Below are 23,936 nucleotides of genomic sequence, written 5' to 3'. Positions count from 1 at the left end.
TTCGATTGGAAATACTCAGCCTTTGGGCTTTGTGGGTCGCCTCCAATTTCTTCTGCAACCCTCTCCCAAGAGAATGTGTCAACGTCCCCGATTTCTCTGAAAGCATGAAGTCCTCCATCTTTATGCATGGCGTAAACATCTCGACCACAASAAGTTGGAAACGCAAAGGAATTCGAATCRTCACCATCCAAATCCAAATGAAATGTACGCCAATGTGCTTCTCCGGCTACAAAGTGGATGTAAACATTCCAAGGACATGATTGTGAAATTCCAACCACCATACAATCGGGGGAAGTGGGTGGTGCTGAGAAACAATAGCTCACCTCGAGATTAGGAGCTTGCAGGAGCTTGCGGATATCGTTGGTGAAGGGGTTAAAGAAGGCTAACCAACGGTCTTCCATATACGACAGCAACCAACCGTACCTCGAACATAATATTGTTCCATCATCAAACAATTCTGGAGGTGCTTTTATCAAGTACTTATCCTCACCAAACATCGGATCCCTAAAAGTCATGATGCCTCCATCTTTATCAAGTGTCATCAGCCATGGCGAAACTAACGAATATGTCTGCAGTCTCATCCTTTCCTTGCTCCATTGAATCATAGGTGCTGCTAAACGACAAGGCTTGCATGTAGCACGAAAGTTAAGGTACTCGATACCAACACAAAACTCCATAATCATCTTCAAGACATCAAACGGGAGATTCAGCAGGCGTGATGCACTTGTCTGTACAACCTCATCATGACCATAATCATTCTTAGCTGTAGCTGTAGCTGATCTTACCACCATGATCTCATGTCCCTTGCCCTCGGCTTGTTTAAGATCACCTTCTTCATTTTCACCTCCAAACCTACACAAAATGATATGATGATGATTCTAAGAAAGAAACAAAAAATCTTGCCATTAAAATTAAAATGGTGAGTCGAAAGCAATACCTAAACTCAGGCATTCCCCATACCGTCATACTGAATGTTTCCAGCCTTGGTGGTAAATCTAGACAACGCATAGAAGACATGGAGATGGTTTTATCTTTGACATCATACGAATACATTACTTTGCCAGTTTTGCTAAGAAAGTGTATATAACCCGATAACTTTGAGTCCATTGCAGGGTTGGAATATACCGAGTCATGACCCTCCATATTCAGAAACATTACAGTGTTTTTGAGGTCTTTCATTTTGATCCACACCTTGTTACTCATGTCCAATTTATACAAATACGTATCAACTGGTTTTTCCTTTGTGAAACCTACTACAATGGCGAACAGTTCTGCAGAAGACCCTTTCAACCATATACTCGTTTGGTCGCTGCTAGTGTCAGGATAGGGTAAGTTCACAATTGGCGACAGACTTATCACGACTCGGTTCTCTTTACCCGCAATGTCAATTTGTACGAGATGAGCCAAATGGTTGACAACGGCCCAGGCATATACTTTACCGTTGCAACAAGTTGTGTCATCCAGGATACTACGAGGGTCAGCGTTTATGCTTGTGAGTTGTTCAGAGTATGACATCTCGATCCATATTAATCTGTTTGCTTTAGGATCCAACCTACAGAAAACAATGTTAGGTTTTGTAACTCTCGTCAACAGGAGAAAGGAACCAGGATCCCCGGGAGGGGAAGTCAAACAACAATGGCGGATGTCGTCGGAATGTCCATCTCGTAGAATCAAGGGAGGGAGGGTGATGAAGTTGGACGTGACGGGGTTCCAAAGAGACCAGTGGATGTCGTGTGGATGGTTGGAGAGAATCATCCAACCATGGAAACGGGCTCGGACATGCCTGCCGACCAGCTCAGGGATTCGGCACCGATATTGAACCATGGGATTATGAAGGGTGTAGAAAATGTGTTCTTCTTTGTCATCTTCTGGTTCTGGGTTCACAGCAAGCAACCAAGGATAGTTTGAAGGGAGAGTAGGCAATACATGCTCCATCGTATCTACCAAATCCTTCATATCATTAGTCACCAATCCATATATAACAATAATTAATGAAAAACCAACTTCAAGAAAATTTCGTAACTAATAAACAATTCTCACGTGTTAGCCGTTGTTTACCAAACACTTATCCGGTAAAAATCTAACACTATTATTTACTTATTGTGTAAGATGTTAATCCACCAAAACAACATCGTATGCAACAATTTACCCGGTAAGCGTTTATCATGGTAAGAGTCGTCGCCCACACTTACGAGGTAAGACTCTTGGTTCTTATCTCGCTCTTATTGGGTAAGATTCTAACGTGACTTGATAAACGCTTATCTGGATAAATGTTTGGTAGACAACCCCTTATTCATATACACAGATAGATTCATTATATGAAAACGCATCGATCATTAAACAAAAAATATGAACTTGAATTAAATAATAAAATCTGAAACATATGAAATCTGATTCCAAGAAGTAAAATTAAAGAAAGAGATGATAAACGAACCTCGTTTTAAGTTCTTCTTTCAGCTGGTGTTAGAATCGAATTGAATCGAATCGAATCGAATCAAATTGAACCGAACCTCCCGCAGCTCCACCGTTAAGTAGTTGGTGTTTCAGAAATCAGAGTCGATAGTTTAGCAAGCAATCAAGGTGCACCCAATTAAATAGATCAACTTCTTTCCATTCGCACCCAATATATCGGAATAGATCCTTGCCTTTTTCTTAGAGCCGTTAATTATGGTACGGATTTCATATCTTTCTTTTTATACAATGTCGTTATCTTAAAAATATTTTCAATTTTTTACCTCAAAAATCATTTTTTATACATCATTTATTGATGTATATTACTTAAAATTCTAGATTACAAGTAAATTATACGTAATTACAACTTATTAAGGTTTTATTTTAATTTCTTGTAACTAACTATATATGGGAATGAGATAAACATAATTAAATATGGGATAAACATGTTATTTTAAATATAAAATATCTAAAATATAATTAAGATAATCATTAAGTTATAATAAAATATTTAATTATTATCCTATACAAAATTATATTATTAAATCGAAAATATATTAGTTTCTTATTAAAAACTAATTTCATATATATCATTAGTCACCTACGAAATCCATGATTCATCTACGAAATCCTTCACATTATATATCAACAGTCACCATATATATAACAATAATTAATAAAAACTAATTTCATATATATTATAATTAAGCACAAGAAAATTCCATAACTAAACAATTATCACATCTTGTTCATATATACAGATAGATTACATGAATACACATCGATCGTTAAACAAAAAATATGAACTTGAATTAAATAATAAAATCTAAAACATATGAAATCTGATTCCAAGAAGAAAAATTATAGAAAGTGATGATAAACCAACCTCGTTTTAAGTTCTCTTAGCTGGTGTTAGAATCGAATCGAATCGAACCTCCCTCAACTCCACCGTTAGTTGGTGTTTTAGAAATCAGAATCGATATTTTAGCTAGCTAGCAAGCAAGGTGCACCCAATTAAATAGATCTAGTTATTTTCATTTGAACGCAACAACTAAATTGTACGTAAATACAACTTATTAAAGTTTTATTTTAATTTTTGTAACTAACTACAGATAAACATAATTAAATACAAGATAAACATCATCAAATACGAGATAAACATCTCATTATAAATATAAAAAATCTAAAATGTAATTAAGATAATTATTGAGTTATAATAAAACACTTAATTATTATCTTACAAAAAATCATATTATTAAACCGAAAATATATCATTTTCTTATTAAATTTAAAGTAAATTATGATAAAATTTTGAATTAAAGAAATTACACAAAAACGTGAACTTTTAAACAACTAATTTGATACTAATATCGTAGATTTTTTTTTTCAAATTTATATTTTATTTAAAAATAAAAACATTATCGTTTTATAAAAACCATATTATTATATCAATAAACATAAAAAATAAAATAAAATATTAAAATCAAGATGTATCGTGATGCATTACAAAAATATATTGATTAGTTTAGATGAATCATTGACACTAAATATTATATTCAATTTAAAGGTAAAATAGGGAAACCCAAATTTCAAAGTTACGGAGGGTTTCATAATCGTGAATTCAGGGACTTTCAAATCCCATGAACATCGGCTAACATTTAGCGGATATAGAGGAACCGATAACAATGACGAAAGGAAATCCCGGTGAACTCAGGAACCAAGGAATCAGAGGTGGGTTCCATTGTCTTCTAAACGAATGTTTCATTAAATTATTCTCTTTCAATCACATCAAGAACGATTTCACACAAAAATTGGAAATAAAATAATCTTAATTAAAAAAGGTATTAGTTATCTAAAATCGAAGAAAGACAAATGTGCCCTTCTTCAGTAAAAAAAAAATCTATTTTCTGATTGGTCAATTAATGGATATATAAATGCGTAAGTAGGGGTGTTTAAAAACCCGACCAACCCGATAAACCCAACCCAACCCAACGCGAAATAACTTAACCTGAAGTAACCCGATGTCTAATTGAGTTGTAAAATTTTCAAACCTTTGGTATTAGGTTGCTATTATTTGAACTCAACCCAACCCGATGAGCCCGATATCCTTTTATTTCTTGGATTTAATATGATCGTTAAATTTCTATTAATATATACATTAGATAGTTACATTATCATGTACGTTTTTCATATACACATATTTTTAATCTATTCACATCTCTATATAACTCATTCGTATATATGTTCAGTAACTGTGAACATATATACGTAAATTGAGAAAATTAACTGAATGTGATATACGTAAGAAGTATGGATAAGTTGTACCTAATGGCTGATGATGAAAAGAAATTATGAGTAGAAAAATAACATATTCAATGTTAGAATAATATTTTAATGCACCAAAATATCAACTCGATCAACCCGTACGTGTTGGGTTGGTTTACACTTTGGTTCGGGTTGGGTTGGATTAAAATTTTTCAAACCGCAAACATTGGATTAAGTTGTTCAAATGTTTTCAACCACCTCACGAGCACTCCTATGCGTAAGGTTGTAATGGAACTCTTGTGAGTCCCTGGACACCAAAAAAAAAATGATTAAGAGCATCTCCAATAATTATGTTATATTTTTTCATATTTATTTTAAAATTTAGATATTTCTATATTCTCTCATCTCTTTTTTTTTCTATTTTAGAATTGTGTTTATCATGATTATTATAGCAAACTTTTTCCAAATTTAAAAAATATTTAAAAGAACATAGTTGTTGAAGATGTACTGAAATTCGAATATAATCACTTACATAAATATAGATTTAGTTATGGTAAAATGTAACATTTTCTATTATTTGGAGCAATATAATTCAAATAAATAGATGATTTAGACGAGTTTTATCTTTTATTTTTGGGAAAAATTCAAAAAAACTCAACAAACTTTTTATTTTGAATGGTTTAGTCCTTAAACTATTTTTTTGAATGAAAAAACATTAAATTTCTAATTTTGAATGATTAGGTCTTTGAACTATTTTTTGAGTGAAAAAAAAATCATTAAACTTTCACATTTTGAATGGTTAAGACCCTGATTTTTTTTTAAAATAAATTGACCATTGAACTTTTATTAGTCGGTTAATGCAACTTTTTGGGGGTTAAAAGAATGGGGTATCCAATTTTTAAAAAAGCAATGGTTTATTTATTAAAAAAATGTTCAGGAACTTAATCAATCAAAATTAAAAGGTTTAATGGTTTTTTCATTTAAAAGAGAAAGTTCAGTATTCTTTTCATCCAAAAAAATAGTTAATAGTTAATGGACTAAACCATTCAAAATGAAAAAGTTTGTTGGATTTTTTAAACTTTTCTCTTTATAAATAAATTGTGCGTAAGTACAACTAATTAAAGTTTCATATATGAATTTGTGTAACTAACTGTAGATAAACATAATCAAATTATGGATAAACATCTCATTTTAAATATAAAAAAATCTAAAATATAACTAGGATAATTATTGAGTTATAACAAAATATTTAATTATTATCTTTATAAAAAATTATATTATTAAACCAAAAATAAAAAAAATGAATTAAAAAATATATAAAAAAAGGAGGAACTTTAAATAGTTAGTTTAGTATTAATATCAATTATTTTTTATTTTTGTATGATATCTTTGTATTTATATTTTATTCAAAAATAAAAAACATAATCGTTTTTTCAAAACCACATAAAACTGTATTATAACATCGACTGAGACACACAAAAAAAAAAAAAACATTAAAATCGAGATGTATCTCGCTGCATTATGCGAATATCATTCTAGCATTATGCAAATATCATTCTAGTATTATTAATGTATCATTTAACTATAATTATTTTTTTGTGTGTATTAATTAGTTTAATTAAATTCGTTAAAGTTTTTATTTTTATATGCCATTTAACTATAATAATTTTTTTTATGAAATTCTTTTAATTTTTAATTTTTCAACTAATTAAAACAAAGCACATATCAAGTTCCTATTTATATTCTAAAGGTGTGCCGGTGTACTTGTGTATAGAATATATATTTTTTAACTTGAATATCTAATCCGTTAAAAAATATATATTCAAATATTGTGTTCAGAACGATCATCTGTTTTGTAGATAGCCCAGAGTTACCGTATTTGAACCTCTGTGGCTACAAGGAGATTTTTATTCCTTCTTTGATTTGAACTTGGGACCTCCTGCTACTTTTGACCTTTGGAGTCAAGCTCAAACCAATCAGACACCACCATCGTGGTTGGAATTTTTTTTATTCATCAAGAGGGATGTTATCACGTTTCTTTTAAGTTTTAACCTCTTTAATGCTAAAGACGGTCTAAGGAGCCGTTTATTAAATACTTACCGGGTAAATGTTTATCAAATCACTTTATTGTGTCAAATGAATATAACAAGCATTGAGAATATTATCCAACAAAATTAATGAGAAGGACCGAGAGTCTTACATGCTAGGTGAGAATGACAACTCTTACCCGGTAAGTGTTTACTAGATAAAAATAAAATTCTTGCATGCGATATTGTTTTAATAAACTAAAATCTTACCCAATAAGTAAAATAGAAGTGTTGATTTTTACAATAAACATTTACCGGATTAACGTTTGATAAATGATCCCTAAATGTTATGTTCAAGTTTTAACGAAAAGTAACCGACCTTAACGGCAGTCCTGGGCCTGAAATAAGTTGGACTCGAGTCAGAGGAAGAGTGTCTATATGGTGTGCAGCGAGCAGCATCTACTGCCAGCCTCCCACATCGCTCTACTGCCAAATGTTATATCTTCATATTTTGAAGGAACGAACATGAAGGCACGACCATACTTGAACAGGATCTGTTCTATAGGTTTGTACCTCTGTATTCTTGATTCTTAAATTAAATGGACAGAAACCCATCTGGTTGATGAGCCATGTTTATGTAACCTGAGCGTGATTAACAAATATCTATGGTCTTTTGACTCATTTCGTTTTTTTTTTCGTCTTTTGACTCATTTCGCAAAGCAAGTGTTCGACGAAATGCCTGAATGAAGTTGTCTCTTCTACAGATGATTCATGGACAGAGTAAATGGGACTCCTGTAACCAAGTTTTTGTCCTTCTGTCTCTGTACTTTATTGAACAGACAAAGGAACATAGACAGAGTTGGTGTTTGAAATTGCAGGGCGGAAACTGCAAAGTAAGTTGTCAAGATTTGTAGTCGTTGGTGGTTTTACTGTCATCAATCATTTTTGTGTGATCGTGATTTACATGAAATTGATTAGGTGACAAGACAAACATAAGTGTATTAACAGGTGCAGAGTGCATACCGGCAAATGTTGTCTTTATCAGCTTAGATTGCCATAAGGCGGAGGGTCAAGGTGGCCGCACCCCTTACGGGGTTCTAGGGCAGCGCCTCTAGCGGTGGTCCAAGGGGCAGAGCCATAGACGGACCTAGTTAAGTGCCATGGGTGGCACGTGCCACCGTATCGTTTCTCCGTCGAAGGGTAAAAAATTTAGGTTTTGTGAACGGTGCAACCGTATTAATTTGTTGTGTGCCACCGTATGTATTTTGAAACTACAATGAGAACAAGTTTTATTTGGTACAGTTGGTTTGCAAGGCTTTTATTCTACTCCACACCCAAATCCGAATCATGTTAGTGTCATTTTCTTCATCAAACGGTGCCACCGTTTGAAAAAAAATTCGTATATTTGTTTCTTATAGTCAAACGGTATCACCGTTTGAAAAAAAATTCCTATGTTTTTTTCTTATGGTCAAACGGTGCCACCGTTTAAAAAAAATTATGGTCCGTCCCTCAGAGTCTTTGGTTTATGGATTCTAAGAAGAGTTGGAGAATTTTAGTTTCGGGATGATCTGGACGAATTTCAAAAGATTGGAAACCTTCTTGAAATTGTTCCGGAAATTGCTAAAAACTTAACTTAGGGTCGGTTTACCGAATATTTACCTGGGTAAAGACTTACCAAGTCACATTACCTTACCAGATGAATATAACAAGGACCAAATATCCTACACGGTAAGAGCAAAGGCAAGGACCGAGAGTCCTATCAGGCAAGTGAGGGCAACAACTCCTACCATGGTTAGCACTTACCGGGTAATGTTACATATGGTACCGTTTTGGTGGACTAAAGTCTTACCATGGTTAGCACTTACCGGGTAAATTGTTACATAAAATACCGTTTTGGTGGATTATCTTACCACGGTTAGCACTGTCCAGACAATTGTTTCATATGATATCGTTTTGGTGGACTAAAGTCTTACCTGAAAAGTAAGTGGTAATGTTGATTTTGCAATAAGCACTTATCCGGGTAAGCGTTTGGTAAACGGCTCCCAAGTCTGCCCTGGTTTATGGATTCTAAGAAGAGTTAGAGAATTTAGTTTCGAGATGAACCGGATGAATTTCAAAAGGTTGGAAACCTTCTTGAAATTGTTCCAAAAATTGATAGAAATTGGAACTGGATCGTGGAACCAAATTTCATGGCGTTGCTTCTGATTCTGATGCAAGATGTAACTGCTACCAAGTCTTATCCGTTAACGGTTATAACCGCCCGTGACTGTTGATCTCTCATGTAAATACGTAAACGAGAATCTAGGTGTATATAAGGACTCGACTCGATCTCACAGCCTTTGAGATTAGAGTTTTCTCTTGGATTATCCCGATATGAAGTTCATGATACTCAACGCAATAAGGGACGAATTATTGTATTTGGAAAGTGAACTTTGACGATCGAACGAAATTATGCAGTCCACGAATCATCTCCAAATCCCGATTCTATAACAGTAGTGAGTGTATGGATGTTTGTAGTGCTTGTGCTCACTTGAAGCTACATTGCAACATTGAGTTCCATATTAACCATTGAACAAATCCCGGTTAGCATCAAAGCTATCATTCGCAGGCATTACCGCAAGGTTCATCCGTGGCCCCTGAGATCTCGAGACAGATAAGATTGCGAGACTATGAGAACATGGGACTTTAAACAAGTTGGAGAATAAGCGGTTTAACCAACAATCAATGGCTTTTGAAAATTCTAAATCTTAAAGGGCTATGTGGTCTATTTCTCATCGGTGGGTTTTCGATGGCAGCTGCTGTTAGCGTTCATCGTGAGGATTCTCGTGCCTAAAACGGCTAATGCGGTTGAAAGAACATGAGCCGAATGAGAAGTTCAACTCTACTATTGATTTTGTTTATCTTTTTATCTATCGGACTATTGGATGTGTTGTCCTCTTGCTTTCTAGACTCTGGCATACGTGACCCGATTTTATTGGGTTTTTTATTTCATTGAGTTGGCGTTGATTGGTGGGAAAAATCAAGAATCTCTACGGTGGATGCTCTAAATACTAAATAGAGTTGTTGCATTCAAAGACTTCTGTCCTACCATAACTTTTGTATTCGTTCAATTACAACCCATCTTTGCTCGATGGATACAAAACACCCACGCTTTAGCACCTGGTGCAACGGCTCCCAGCTTAGGGGTGTAAACGAGCCGAGTAGAGTCAAGTAACAGGTTGTTCGAGCTCGGCTTGATGAAGTTATATTAGGCTCTAGCTTGATTAACTTTTTCAAAATTGGGCTCTTCCTCAAGCTCGAATATTTTTCAATGTATAAGTTGAGCTCGATGCTCGTTTATGAGCTCGAATTTGAGATCGTTTAACTCGTTTATTTACCCAAGCTCAATAATTTTTATATTTTGTTTACATAACGTGTAAATATGTTTGGCTCGAAAATTGTATGCTCAAATGGCTTGGCTCGACTCAACTAGATTTGTAAACGTTAATCGAGGTTTTGAACAAAACATTGGTGTTATGGAGCCCAATTATATACATTTTGATTTTTAGCCCATGTGTTTAGCTCAATTACCTCTTATATTAGTCTATTTGACGATTATAACGTTTTAGTAGTTTAGCCCCAATGGTTAAGTGAATCTTGTATGTTACTTTGTTATTTTAAGATATTTTTTATTTCTAAAACTCGTTTTTGAAGTATATAATATTTATATACGGCAAATGCAATAAATAAACCCACACACCCTTCTCACATTTGGTGAGGTTTGAACCCCTGATCATCTACTAAGAGGCTAAAGACTACGATACCGCTAAGCCGATTGCCATTTGGTAACGTTAATATAACAAAAGAGGTGGGTGAGTTGGATGTTTAACCAACCTTAACAGCCGGTATTGGGCCTCAAATAAGTTCAGGCCAAAGTTTAATAGTGTGGGAATCGCAGGGTCTCCTCCCACATCGGCCATTGCTGCAATACAAGATCTCTATATATCTTGAAGAAAAGAAGATAAAAACTTGACCTTACTTTATAGGCTCGTATCTTTGTATTCTTGATTCCTAAGAAGATAAAAACCCATATCGGTTGATAAACCACGACCATGTAACCAGAGCGTGATTAACAGATAACCATGGTCTCGACCATGACTCGGTAGATGATCGTTGCCACCCCATCTGATGGGTTTTGGCATGGTTATATGGTTGTCTGACAGATAACAATTACTTTTTTATTTTTGTTTTCTTCTCTTGGGGCCTCGGTGTTCAATGAAATGCCTCAACGAGATTCTCTCTCTTCTACGGTTATGATTCATTTCACTTGGATCATAGACACAATTAGATTGGAATGTAGAGCTAGTGTTTGATGAAATGCCTATAACGATATTTTGTATCTTCTACGGTTATGATTTCATCTTATTTTGATCATGGACACCGTAACTCGGACTCAAGTAACCGAGTTTCTGTCTTTCTATCTCTCAGCATTTTGTCGAAGAAAAAAGAAAGAAAACAAACTGCCTTTTTTAGATTTGAACGTTGATCTACCGATAAATTACTTGCCCATGATAAATTAAGTAACCATAAGATTGGTCGTAAGTAATCTTAACAAATAGTTTCAAAGAGGAAAGTTCATTTGCATGCCTGTTTTCTTTTGTGAAACGGGGGAGCGCTACACGTGTCCCTATTTGTTCTTATTCATCATGAATAATGAATATGAATTTGTTACCACATTCATGAATTCATCATGAATAGTGAAGATGAATTTTTTACATCATTCATGATGAATATCCTGTGAATGTCTGGGACACGTGACACGCTCTCATTTGTCCCCCGGTTCAGAACAGAAGTTAAGTTTGCAGTCGCTAGCTCCAAGTATGTGAAAAGTAAATATTGTTGCAGTTTTTATCATTTTTTTCAAAAGCTCGAACTAATATTGACGTGTTAATTCTATAAAAAAAACATTTTCATCCTTTTTCGATCATTCAACATTTTCTGTTAGATTTTCTTAAATCGTTCGAAACCCTTAGTCCTCGTTAGGAAATTTTTGTTATTTCTATTCACAAATTGCAGAGACTATTTTTATGTCTCAAACCTTCTAGTAATTAGTATATATACAAAAGATGACCAAAATGGGTCTTTGCACAGGTCAGGTCCAAATTGGTTATGGTCCTTGATTTACTATTGGTAACCGGTCCTAATCTTGTTCCAAAAAAAAAAACTCAGGGCCCGGTCTTCCATTGTTCGGAATCGGTACTGATCCCGGGCCAGGCCCAAACTGGTCCCGGATCGGGTCTTGAATTTTCATAAAAGTCGTTCCGAGTTATAGACTATTGGACTAGTTCCAAATTGGTTGACCGGACCGTTTAACCATCTCTACAGGTTACAAAGAGATGACCTTGGTACTAATTAATTGTTGTAGTGGACCCTCGTGTATATTAACCTCAACGCTCTGCAATCTCAAATTTTTAGTAGCATTGTTTTTAATAATGTTCATGATTGCATGTTTTTAAATATTATATATGGTTTATATATTTTTTATAACACCAATATTTTAGGTGATTAAAGTGAAAGTTCAGATTTCATTACAGGTTAAAGTAGAAAAAAGGAAAGGTAATACTCGAACCACAAGAGGGTGTAGCGTAATGGTTGAAGTATGGAGAAAAAAAGTGGAATATCTCATCTGTCAAATGTTCGATTCCATGCGTACACAAAAATTGTAGCCAATGAGTTTATCAGGATTGATTTCGTACAGTCACAATTCACTGGGATTAGTCAAGACAGTCTTCCCAAAAAAAGAAGAAGGTAACACTGGTATGTTTTGATGGGGTGCTCTTTATTATAGAAGTTTACGACAAGGTACCCGTTACATCACAAAATTTCATAACAATGAATTATATAACCATTTTTAGCAAGCTATTTAACGACATTAGAATAGCATTCCCGAGATTCATCTTGTATGCTATTCATGACACGATCATTTATATAATGCAACCAGCCGCGACAATGGAACTATAGAATTTTATTACTTTTTTGAATCTAAAAAATATTAGTCATTATATATACCAATTTATAAATAAACTTCATGGGCCATTAACTATGATCAATACTTTTATATTAGAAAACAATCAAAAAACTTCTATAAAATTACATATTCATCAAATTAAATGGACGATTTATATTGAGTTATATTGAATGTACAAATGCAAATGGTTGTATAATAACACACACACATATGTGGTTTGTTGGGCCTTTAGGCCTTGGTCCCTGTGCATTTTTTTACTACTAAGGGAGTGTTTGAGATTGCTTATTTAAAACAACTTATATATTTTTTTTTTGTAAAAATGCTTATTAACTTATGTGGTATTAAACCGGAGTTTTGTAAAAAGTGTTTGGATTAACTTATAACGGTATCAAAAAACAATAAGCTGATAAGTTATTTTTTAGTGTTTGACAAATTTTGCTTATATATGTAAAATGATCAAAAAAGACAATATTTCATATTATTGACTTATGGAAGTGTTTGAGATTGCTTATTAACTTATTTGATTTTTTAACGTGTAAAAATTTATTTTTCATCATTTATAATAATATATTTGATAAAAATTTACATCAATAAAATTAATAATTAACAAAAATTTATACCAATATTATTAATAATTTATGGGGGTGTTTGGGATTGTTTATTTAAAACAACTTATGTTTTTTTGTAAAAGTGCTTATTAACTTATGCGGTATCAAATCGGAGTTTTGTAAAAAGTGTTTGGATTAGCTTATAGCGGTACCAAACTTAAGCTGATAAGTTGTTTTTTAGTGTTTGACAAATTTTGCTTATATCTGTAAAATGACCAAAAAGGACAGTCTTCTATATTATTGACTTATAGGAAAAAATCATCCATCGAACGTTCTTCCAAGACAAAAATCCATTCCTCAAAACAAGAAAAACCCACATTGAATCTTTCTTTGTTTCATGAAAACATTTCGAAGAACAACAGCAACATGCCTTAACTAATGCAAATTTGGAATCTTTTTTCTCTCTCTCTTGAACCCACCTACATTTCCCCTTTTTCTCTCTGTAAAACATGGTAGTGAAGATGATTTTTAGGGTTTGGCTTTGGAGGAGAAGACGTATCTACGGAGAAGACGTATCTATGGAGAACGTATCTGTTAATGGGAGAAAGAGATATCAATGATTATTAGGATAGGTGTTAGACATGGTTAAAATGGTAAATCGGTAATAAGTCGATTTTCATAAGTCACTACGGATTAACTTATCAAAAACTGCTTATTACCGGTTTGGCACTGGTATAAGCAGTTTTTTTTTTTTACCCAAACACTAAAAAACTGTTTATCTCCGGTACCAAACTGAAATAAGTTAATAAGCCGTTTTGATAAGCAATCCCAAACACCCCCTATGATAAAAACAATAGATCTCTACAACAAAAGAATATTAAATCATCATTTTATTTTATTTTTATCTCTAAAATTTTCAAAGTATAAAACAATAAAAACAAATACAAAATATATTAATAAAAAGAACCTAACCCTACAATGTCTCCTCCAGCCTGACGGCTGCCTTCTCATCCCCTTCTCCCCTCAATCTCCTGGTGAAGACCATCACCATCTCCAACCGCCATGTACCACCATCACCACCTCCAACCGCCGTGAACCACCATCTCCTTCCCCATGTCTCATATCCATTTTCCCACCTTGTCTTCTCTCTCCCTCTCTTAAATATTGATCTGTTTTCTTCCTCCGCCCCCACTACTGCTTCAACTCCAACTGGGGTTGTTTTTGGTTATCGATTTTCAACCCTCCAACTCGATTTTGTTTTTGGGTTCGCAGAGATTAAAAATCGCAGAGGGTCTTCCTCGTTTTCTTTTGCAAGGACGGTGGTGGTGGTTCCCCTGTTCATCCTCTTTTGATCTCTCTAAAATTTCTTAACCATTTTGATCTCGATCAGTAATCTAGGTTTGTTGTTCAATCTATTTGATTAATCAAGAGGTATCATCGGTTTAACACGAGGTATCCATTGATTAAAATCAGGTTTTTAACCTGAGATCAGAGGGAAAGCATCGATTTATCAAAAACTGCTTAGTATCCGTTTGGCACCGGAATAAACAGTTTTTTTTTTTAAAAAAACCCAAACACTAGAAATAGCTTATTAGCGGTATAGACTGAAATGAAATAAGTCGATAAGCATCATAAGCAATCCCAAACACCCCTAAGAAGGAATTTTTTGGTTACGCATACACAATTGCAGGCGGCCGCTCCACTCTTGAATCCAGTCCTCCAGCAGCGAGCGACATCGGAGACCAGTGAGGCGTGAGCAGTGACCGACGACAGCCTCCAGCGCGAGAGACGAGACGGCAGTGAGCAGTCCTCCAGCGGCATCGACATCGACGCTATACGCTCAGTCCTCCTCCTCACGCCTCCGGCAGGCGGCAGTGCTCTCGACGGACGACGGAAATCGGTAAGTCCTTTTGTTCTCTGTTTTCTCCGACGACTCCATAGCAACTGCTTACTGCTTAATTTTCTTGATTAGTATTTAGGTGATTTAGCCTTTAGGTCTAAGTTTATGCACTCTGTCTCCGACCCTGTGTAGGCTACTTAGTTCTTGCAAGGTTTCCGTTTCACACAGCAATTTGATTGGTGACTTGTGATGGTGTTTATCTTCCTGCAAATCTGCAATCCTGCTATCGTTTGTCCTTGTGGATTCTGATTCTAGAGACGGGAATTTATTTGCATAAAAAATATAGCATCAGAAGGCAGGTTTTCTTAGATAAATATATCATTTGTGAATGTCCGGTCATTTGATTGAGTCTTAGGCTAACTGGATATTGTCCTTAACTTCACATTTTATGCTCTAAATGCTTTCTGCAATAACATCATAACATATATAACGTCTGTAATTTGATAATAAATCCAGTATTTCAATGTGTAGGTTTTGATATATATTTCTGTTTACTCAAACACCAAACTTCTGAACAGACTTGAATCTATCTCATCTTCTCTGGAATCCTTGGACAACTAAGGCCAAACTCCATGGGTGTGGAACTAATATTTGCTTCTGACTTCATTGAGTGCTTAAATTCTTCTATTAAGGTCGGGATATATCTGACAAAGATCAGCTCGTCCACATACAAACAAACGAACAGAAACTCACCTTTGCAATCTTTGATAAAAAGTGTTTGTTCGTATGGACATTTATTGAAACCATGCTTCTCAAAATTATTGTCTATGCGACTATACCAGTCAGAATTTATTCTAGAGTCTATGATGACCCAGAATTTATTGAAACCAGTCAAAATAATTGCCTATGCGACTGGTCTCAAAATAATTATTCTAGAAACTCAAAATAATTAATTGTCTATGCTATATTAATTTGAATTTAGTATATAATTCTTTTTTTTCATCTTTTAAAATGTGAAATAAAAGGTTTTTGATTTGTATCATGTGCAGCAAGAAAATGAGAACAAGTATTTTGCTCATTTAAATTTGGGTCACATTTGCAGCAAATAAGAGAACCATTTACATTTTACATTTTATGATTTGGGTTGGGTTTCATGAGGGTACAACAAGTAAAGAAGAGCAGCATCGAGGCCTGAATTGCAGCACAGAGAACAAAGGGAAATGGTCCATCATCTGTTTACATTGCTGTCCTTTGACGGCCGACTTCACCAGTATCAAAAGCCATGCGCCGTGGACCTCCGATTCCGGCCATTGCGACTTCTCCGGTGAGTAAAACTCGCACCCAAACCCACGTTAGTCTCTGATCGTACGATTTTTCGATTGGGGTATCAGTGGGGAGGTCGTTGACAGTCAAAGGGGGGAGGTCGTTGACAGTCATGGGCCTTTTAGTAACTTTCACAAAAGAATTTGTTATGTCCCTTCCGAACTAACCATAAGTTGCTTTCCCGCCAAATCTTTCCATCTATACACATACACACACGTGTGTATATATATATATATATATATATATATATATATAGGAGGTGAGATCGATGCATAGCCTCTTTTATGAAAGAAAATGCCGAAAACCAAGAAGCATAAGCAGACTAAGGGCCAGAGCAACTTCTACAAATGGTGTTACAAGCACATAGAAAATCAGGGAAGACTCTTTCAACATCAACGTTTTTGTCGGGTAAGTAATTGAAGGATTTGTAAATTTGATTGATTATGAGAATTAATTGTAGATGTTGATGATGGAATTCTGCAGAAGAAACCTAGCAACCAGCAGATGGAAGAACAAAGAGCTCAAAGAGCACAAGAGATACAGGATGCAATCCTTAGGATGAGGGAGAAGAAGAATTTGAAGAAGAAGAAGGGAGCTGGATGTAGTAGGGCAAGTCCTCCACCACCACCACCGACAACCACAACTACAGCCGGTGCGCCTGAGGTTTAGATTTTATGAATCATACTGCAGAATAAAAGTGAGGTTTAGATTTTATGGATCATACTGCAGAATAAAAGTGAGGTTTAGATTTTATGAAACAGAGATACACACATATATACATATACATATATATGTATATGTATATGTGTGATGTTTTTGGAAGCTCTCAATGGCAGGAGGAAAACAAAATCAAACACGTTTTTGCAGAGTATAATTGTTACTCTCAACAAGGATAGGATATGATATTTTGCTTTGAACCTTAACTGAAAGCAAAATATTATATCCTTGTTGAGAGTAACAATTATACTTTGCAAAAACTTGTTTTATTTTGTTTCCCTCCTGCCATTGAAAGCTTCCAAAAACATCACACATATACATATGTATATATGTGTGCATCTCTGTTTCATAAAATCTAAACCTCACTTTTATTCTGCAGTATGATTCATAAAATCTAAACCTCACTTTTATTCTGCAGTATGATTCATAAAATCTAAACCTCAGCGCACCAGTAGTTGTCGGTGGTGGTGGTGATGATGGTGGAGGTATCCAGCTCCCTTCTTCAAATTCTTCTTCTCCCTCATCCTAAGGATTGCATCCAGTATTTTGTGTGCTCTTTGTTCTTCCATCTTTTGGTTGCTAGGTTTCTTCTGCAGAGTTTCATTATCAACATCTACAATTAATTCTCATAATCAATCAAATTTACAATTACTTACCCGACAAGAACGTTGGTGTTGAAAGAGTCTTCCCCGATTTTCTATGTGCTTGTAACACCATTTGCAAAAGTTATTCTGGCCCTTAGTCTGCTTATGCTTCTTGGTTTTCGGCATTTTCTTTCATAAAAGAGACTATGCATCAATCTCACCTCCTACACACACACATATATATATATATATATATACACGTGTGTGTATGTGTATAGATGGAAAGATTTGGCGGGAAAGCAACTTATGGTTAGTTCGGAAGGGACATAACAAATTCTTTTGTGAAAATTACTAAAAGGCCCATGACCGTCAACGACCTCCCCCCTGATACCCCAATCGAAAAATCGTTCGATTTTTGACGCACGTGACTTGGGGTACGGGATAAACTCACTTGAAAATCGCCCGAGCATAATTTAGAAGCAATGAAACAGAGACTAATGTTGGTGCGAGTTTTACTCACCGGAGAAGTCGCGATGGCCGGAATCTGAGCGTCCACGGCGCATGGCTTTTGAAGTCGGCCGTCGAAGGACATACGCCATCTAAACAGATGCTGGACCATTTCCCTTTGTTCTCTGGGCTGCAATTTAGGCCTCGATGCTGCTCTTCTTTACTTGTTGTACCCTCATGAAACCCAAACCATAAAATGTAAATGGTTCTCTTATTTGCTGCAAATGTGGCCCAAATTTAAATGAGCAAAATACTTGTTCTCATTTTCTTGCTGCACATGAACCAAATCAAAAACCTTTTATTTCACATTTTAAATGATGGAAAAAAAAGAATTAAATTCAAATTAATAGAAATGAGATACATCTCGATTTTAATGTTATATTTTTTTTTGTCTTAGGCGATTTTATAATACGGTTTTATGTTTTTTTTAGAAAAAAGCATACTGTTTTTATTTTTAAATAAAATATAAATATGAAGATATCATAAAATTTTAAAAAAAATATATTGATATTAGTACCAAAACTAACAATTTAAAATTTCTCTTTTTTATGTAATTTCTTTAACTCATTTTTTTTATTTTTGGTTTAATAATACAATTTTTTATAAATATAATAATTAAGTATTTTATTAGAACTTAATGATTATCCTAATTATATTACAGATTTTTTATATTTAAAATGAGATGTTTATCCTCTATTTGGTTATGTTTATCTATAGTTAGTTACATGAGTTCAAACATGGAGCTTTAATAAATTGTACTTATGCACAATCTACTTGCAATCTTGAGTTTTAAGTAATATGCATTAATAAACAGTACTTTATGCATAAAAAGTGGTTTTTAAGAGTTTTTGTTAAAGACTTTATAATATAGTAATATATATATATATATATATATATATATTATTTGGACCTTATTTACAAGACAAAACGAGCTGTTAACATAGCATTCAATCACATGTATTGTATTTTACTTTTAATTTGATTTCCACATTTTATTCCAACTCCTTTTTCTCAAATAAAAGTAACGGAAAAGAAAAGAAATAAGGATGAAAAGAGCAAATCTCGTACAACTAAAAAATTCATTTACTTTCCTTTCTTTTCAAGAACACAACGATGTAGTTTAGTTCATTCATTATTTTATCATATCAGATTACATTATGGACTTTTACACCATCTATATTAGCACGATACCACAGTTTTATCGAATGACTTTCAATTGCAATTCATACAAATATTTTGTAGTCCACCCTGACCGATTTTTGGTCGCATGATGCCAAATCGACACAAGTTAGAACACATTTTAAACCGCACTTTTGATTTGGTTTGCTAAAAAGAAGGTTAGTTATATCCAGACCAGATCTCGAACACCCCTAATCTTATATAAATTTAATCCATAAACAAATGAAGAACATGCTTATGAATAAATGAACGGTTTTATTGTTTTACAACAGGCCTGAGACAAATCAAAAGCCATGGGAAGTTGCATTGAAGGATATTAAAGAAGGAAACAAGAGAGTGAAATGGAAGGAGAGGGTACCCTACGCATATTGGAAGGGTAACCGTAATGTGGCCCCCGTTAGGGCCGACCTTCTCAAATGCAACCACACTCCTCATGTTGACTGGGCCACCCGTTTATTTTCTCAGGTAATTGTACATTGTATACGATACATGTTTTCGAATGTTGAACTTTACTTAAAATGAGTTATAATTTTCTAGTATATTATTTTGAATGGTATTAAACTAGTTCCAAATTTCTATTTTTGGTTTAATAAATGGTAATTTGATGTAACAGAATTGGGAAAATGAATCAGCACAAAGATACAAGAATTCGAATGTTGAAGACCAATGTACTTACAGGTATAAAATATACGTAGAAGGATGGGCATGGTCGGTGAGTGAGAAATACATATTGGCGTGTGATTCGCCAACGTTATATATAACCCCACATTTCTACACTTTCTTCATAAGAGGGATGTCACCACTCAAGCATTTTTGGCCTATTTGAGAAACCGACAAATGTAAATCTCTTAAATTTGCCGTCGAGTGGGGCAACAATCACACCTCCGAGGTAAAATTACATTCTACATGTATTTCTGATCTGAAGAATGTGTAGTTTTCGTTAAGGGTAGTTCTCTCTTTTCAACCAAAATAAAAATGGAGCAGGGCTCTTTCATACTACAACCTATGCATGTCTGCGCGATGTTTGACAAACTAGTTTTTAGCTGATAAACTAGTCACATTTGGTAAAAAAATAACTTATATATTATATGACAATGTAAAACGACATAAAAAGGGTATATAGGGGTATAATTACAAAAAAAGTAATAAAAAAAAAGTTCAATAAGCCATCTGAGATAGTTTTTCAAAAGTTAGCTTATGCCTTAATAAACACGACTTTCTAATAAACATGAAAATAAGCTAGCTTATAGTTGTCAAACATTACCTTAATTTACAATAGCCTTCTGTTAACCATGTGTTGATTTCATGAACCCCCACTAGGCACAAGAGAATGGCGACGCATCAAGCCGGTTCATTCAAGAATTTGTGAAGATGGAAAATGCTTATGACTACATGTTACATCTACTTACCGAATACGCCAAGCTCTTGAAGTTCAAACCTACCATCCATCCAAATGCAGTAGAGCTATGTTCAGAGTCGATGGCATGCCTTGCGGATGGAAAATGGAGGAAGTTCATGGCGGATTCGCTTGTGGAGTACCCAACAGATACGACCCCATGTAATATGCCTCCACCCTACGATCCCTCGGCTCTTAAAGCTATTATAGACAACAGAAGAAGAACGATAAAACAAGTGGAAATGCGGGAAGACAAATTTTGGAAAAATAAGAACTTGAAATAATGACGAATCTTGTTATACTCGGTCTTAATTGGCTTGTGACATTCTAGCTGCCAGGATTGTTTTTACATACGTATAAAGAGTTCAATTTCAACCCATATGTGTAAAAAAAGCCACTTGGGTCACTTTGTTACTAACATGTCTAACAGATAAAGTTAAAAAGATTACCTAAAAAAGCAGTCAAACAGTTTAAAAACACGCAATCATGAAAATTATCAAAAATAATGCTACTAAAAATTTGAGATTCCAGAACGATGAGGTTAATATACACAATGGCCCACTACAACAATTAATTAGTACCAAGATCATCTCCATGTAACACGTAGAGATGGTCAAACGGGCCCGGTCAAGCCCGGAATCGGGACCAATTTGGAACCGATCTGACAGTCTGTAACTTGTCTGACAGTCTGTAACTGGTAAAGACTTTTACCCAAATTTATGACCTGATTTGGGACCGATTATACTAGGGCCCAATTTTTTTAAAAAATAAGTTATTATAAATTATATATTAGTTATGTCAATATTTGTACAAGATTTTCAAATAAGTTATTTTTAAATTGTATTTGAATGAGTCGATTAAAGATTTAAAAGTGTATTTCAATAAAATATTGTGCAAAAAAAATCTTTAAACAATATTTTTTACGGCCAAAATTAATTTTTGGAAAAAAATGGGACCGGTTTAGGCCTGGCCTGGGATCGAAACATGTTCCGGCCAATGAAAACCGGGCCTTGAGTTTTTGGTCGGAGCCGGTTACAAAAAGTAAATCAAGGACCATAACCAATTTGGGCTTGGCCAGTTCGAAGACCCATTTCTGGTCATCTTTTGTCATATATACTAGTTATAATCGTCTCATTACGCTTATTTATGAATTAAAACATGATTTTGGTACTGATGGATTATGCTTGGCCATAGTCTACAACGGTGTCCATAATTGTACCATTGAACCCTGAATGAACCCTATTTCGTTATAATAATAAATATATATATATATATATATATAATAAAAAATTTATCGACATTAATGTCAAATTAGCTATTTAAAAGTTAACGTTTTTGTGTAATTTCTTTAATTCAAAATTTTATTATAATTTAATAACAAAGTGATATATTTTCGGTGTAATAATATGATTTTTTGTAAGATAAATAATTAAGTGTTTTATTATAACTCAATAATTATCCTAATTATATTTTGGATTTTTTATATTTATAATAAAATGTTTTTCTCGTATTTGATTATGTTTATCTGTAGTTAGTTACAAGAATTAAAAAAAAAACTTTAATAAATTGTATTTACGTACAATTTACTTGTTTGCGTTCAAATGGAAAGAACTTGATCTGTTTAATTGGGTGCGCCTGCCTTGCTTGCTAGCTAGCTAAAATATCGATTCTGATTTCTAAAACACCAACTTAACGGTGGAGTTGAGGGAGGTTCGGTTCGATTCGATTTGATTCGTTTTTAACACCAGCCGAGAGAACTTAAAACCAGGTTGGTTTATCATCACTTTCTTTAATTTTACTTCTTGGAATCAGATTTCATATGTTTCAGATTTTGTTATTTAATTCAAGTTAATATTTTTTGTTTAAAGATCGATGTGTATTCATATAATCTATCTGTAGATATGAACAAGATGTGAGAATTGTTTAATTATGAAATTTTCTTGTGCATAATTATAATACTAGAAGGGTACTCGTGCAATGCATCGAGACACATTTTCATTTCAATGTTTTGTTTTATTTTTTATCCATGTCGATATAATATGATTTTATATGGTTTTGAAAAAAACGATAATGTTATATTTTTGAATAAAATATAAATTTGAAAATACCATATAAAATTTGCAAAAAATATATCAATATTAGTATCAAATTAACTATTTAAAAGTTATTGTTTGTGTATTCATTTTTAATTTAAATTTTTTAATATAATTTAATTTAACGTTACGAAGTAACTTAATTTAGGTTTAATAATATATTTGTTATAAACATAATAATTAAGTATTATGTTAGAACTTAATAATTATCCTAATCATATTTTAAAATGAGATGTTTATCTTCTATTTGATTATGTTTATCCGCAGTTAGTTACACGAATTCAAACCTAGAGCTTTATAAGTTGTACTTATGCACAATTTACTTGTAATCTTGAATGTTAAGTAATATGCATCAATAAACAGTATATATATATATATATATATATATATATATATATATATATATTAGAGTAAACTACAAGTTTGGTCCCTGTAGTCTGTAATATATAACACTTTTCGTTCTTATAATTTTGAAATGAAAAGATGGTCATTATGGTTTGCAAAAACGTTTTGATTTAGTCCCTTCCTCTAATGATTAGAAAATTCATTAAATGAGGGATATTTTTGTTATTTTATCAAACTTTTAGCCTTTAACCCAATTAAAAAAACCACAAGGACCAAAATCATAAAATCGATAAAAGAGACCAAATTTGTGTGTTTTTTAAAAACCCCTGATGACCAACTTGTAATTTCAAAACTACATGAATGAAAAATGTTATTTCTAACAAACCACAGGGACCACATTTGTTGTTTGCTCTAAGATAAATATAAAAACGTAACAGACGTGAAGCAAGCGGCAATGCATGCATGTATGGCTACTTGGCCCAAACATGTTGGATTTTCTCACCAATCTCTCTTCTTCACCCCTCTCTGGCCCACCAGGAATACAACATGTTTTGTTTTTTTCAAAATTAAATTTTATTATAAATTAAAAATAAAAAATAATATAACTTTTAATTTTAAAATTTTCAAAATTTATGTTTAAATATAATAAAAATT

General features: G+C 33.6%; 3 pseudogenes; all 3 read left to right on the top strand.

Annotated features, from left to right (window-relative positions):
- The first annotated feature begins 4,136 nt into the window (after positions 1-4,136).
- On the top strand, positions 4,137-21,143 carry LOC112502793 (annotated as a pseudogene).
- On the top strand, positions 7,277-7,480 carry LOC112502801 (annotated as a pseudogene).
- LOC112502800 lies at positions 10,752-10,948 on the top strand (annotated as a pseudogene).
- Positions 21,144-23,936: the final 2,793 nt, after the last annotated feature.

This window comes from Cynara cardunculus, unplaced genomic scaffold, assembly GCF_001531365.2.
Source record: "Cynara cardunculus var. scolymus isolate 2C unplaced genomic scaffold, CcrdV1 Un_Scaffold_1939, whole genome shotgun sequence".
Lineage (NCBI taxonomy): Eukaryota > Viridiplantae > Streptophyta > Magnoliopsida > Asterales > Asteraceae > Cynara > Cynara cardunculus.
Note: the sequence above shows the minus strand (reverse complement) of the source record. Positions and strands in the feature narration are given on the sequence as shown.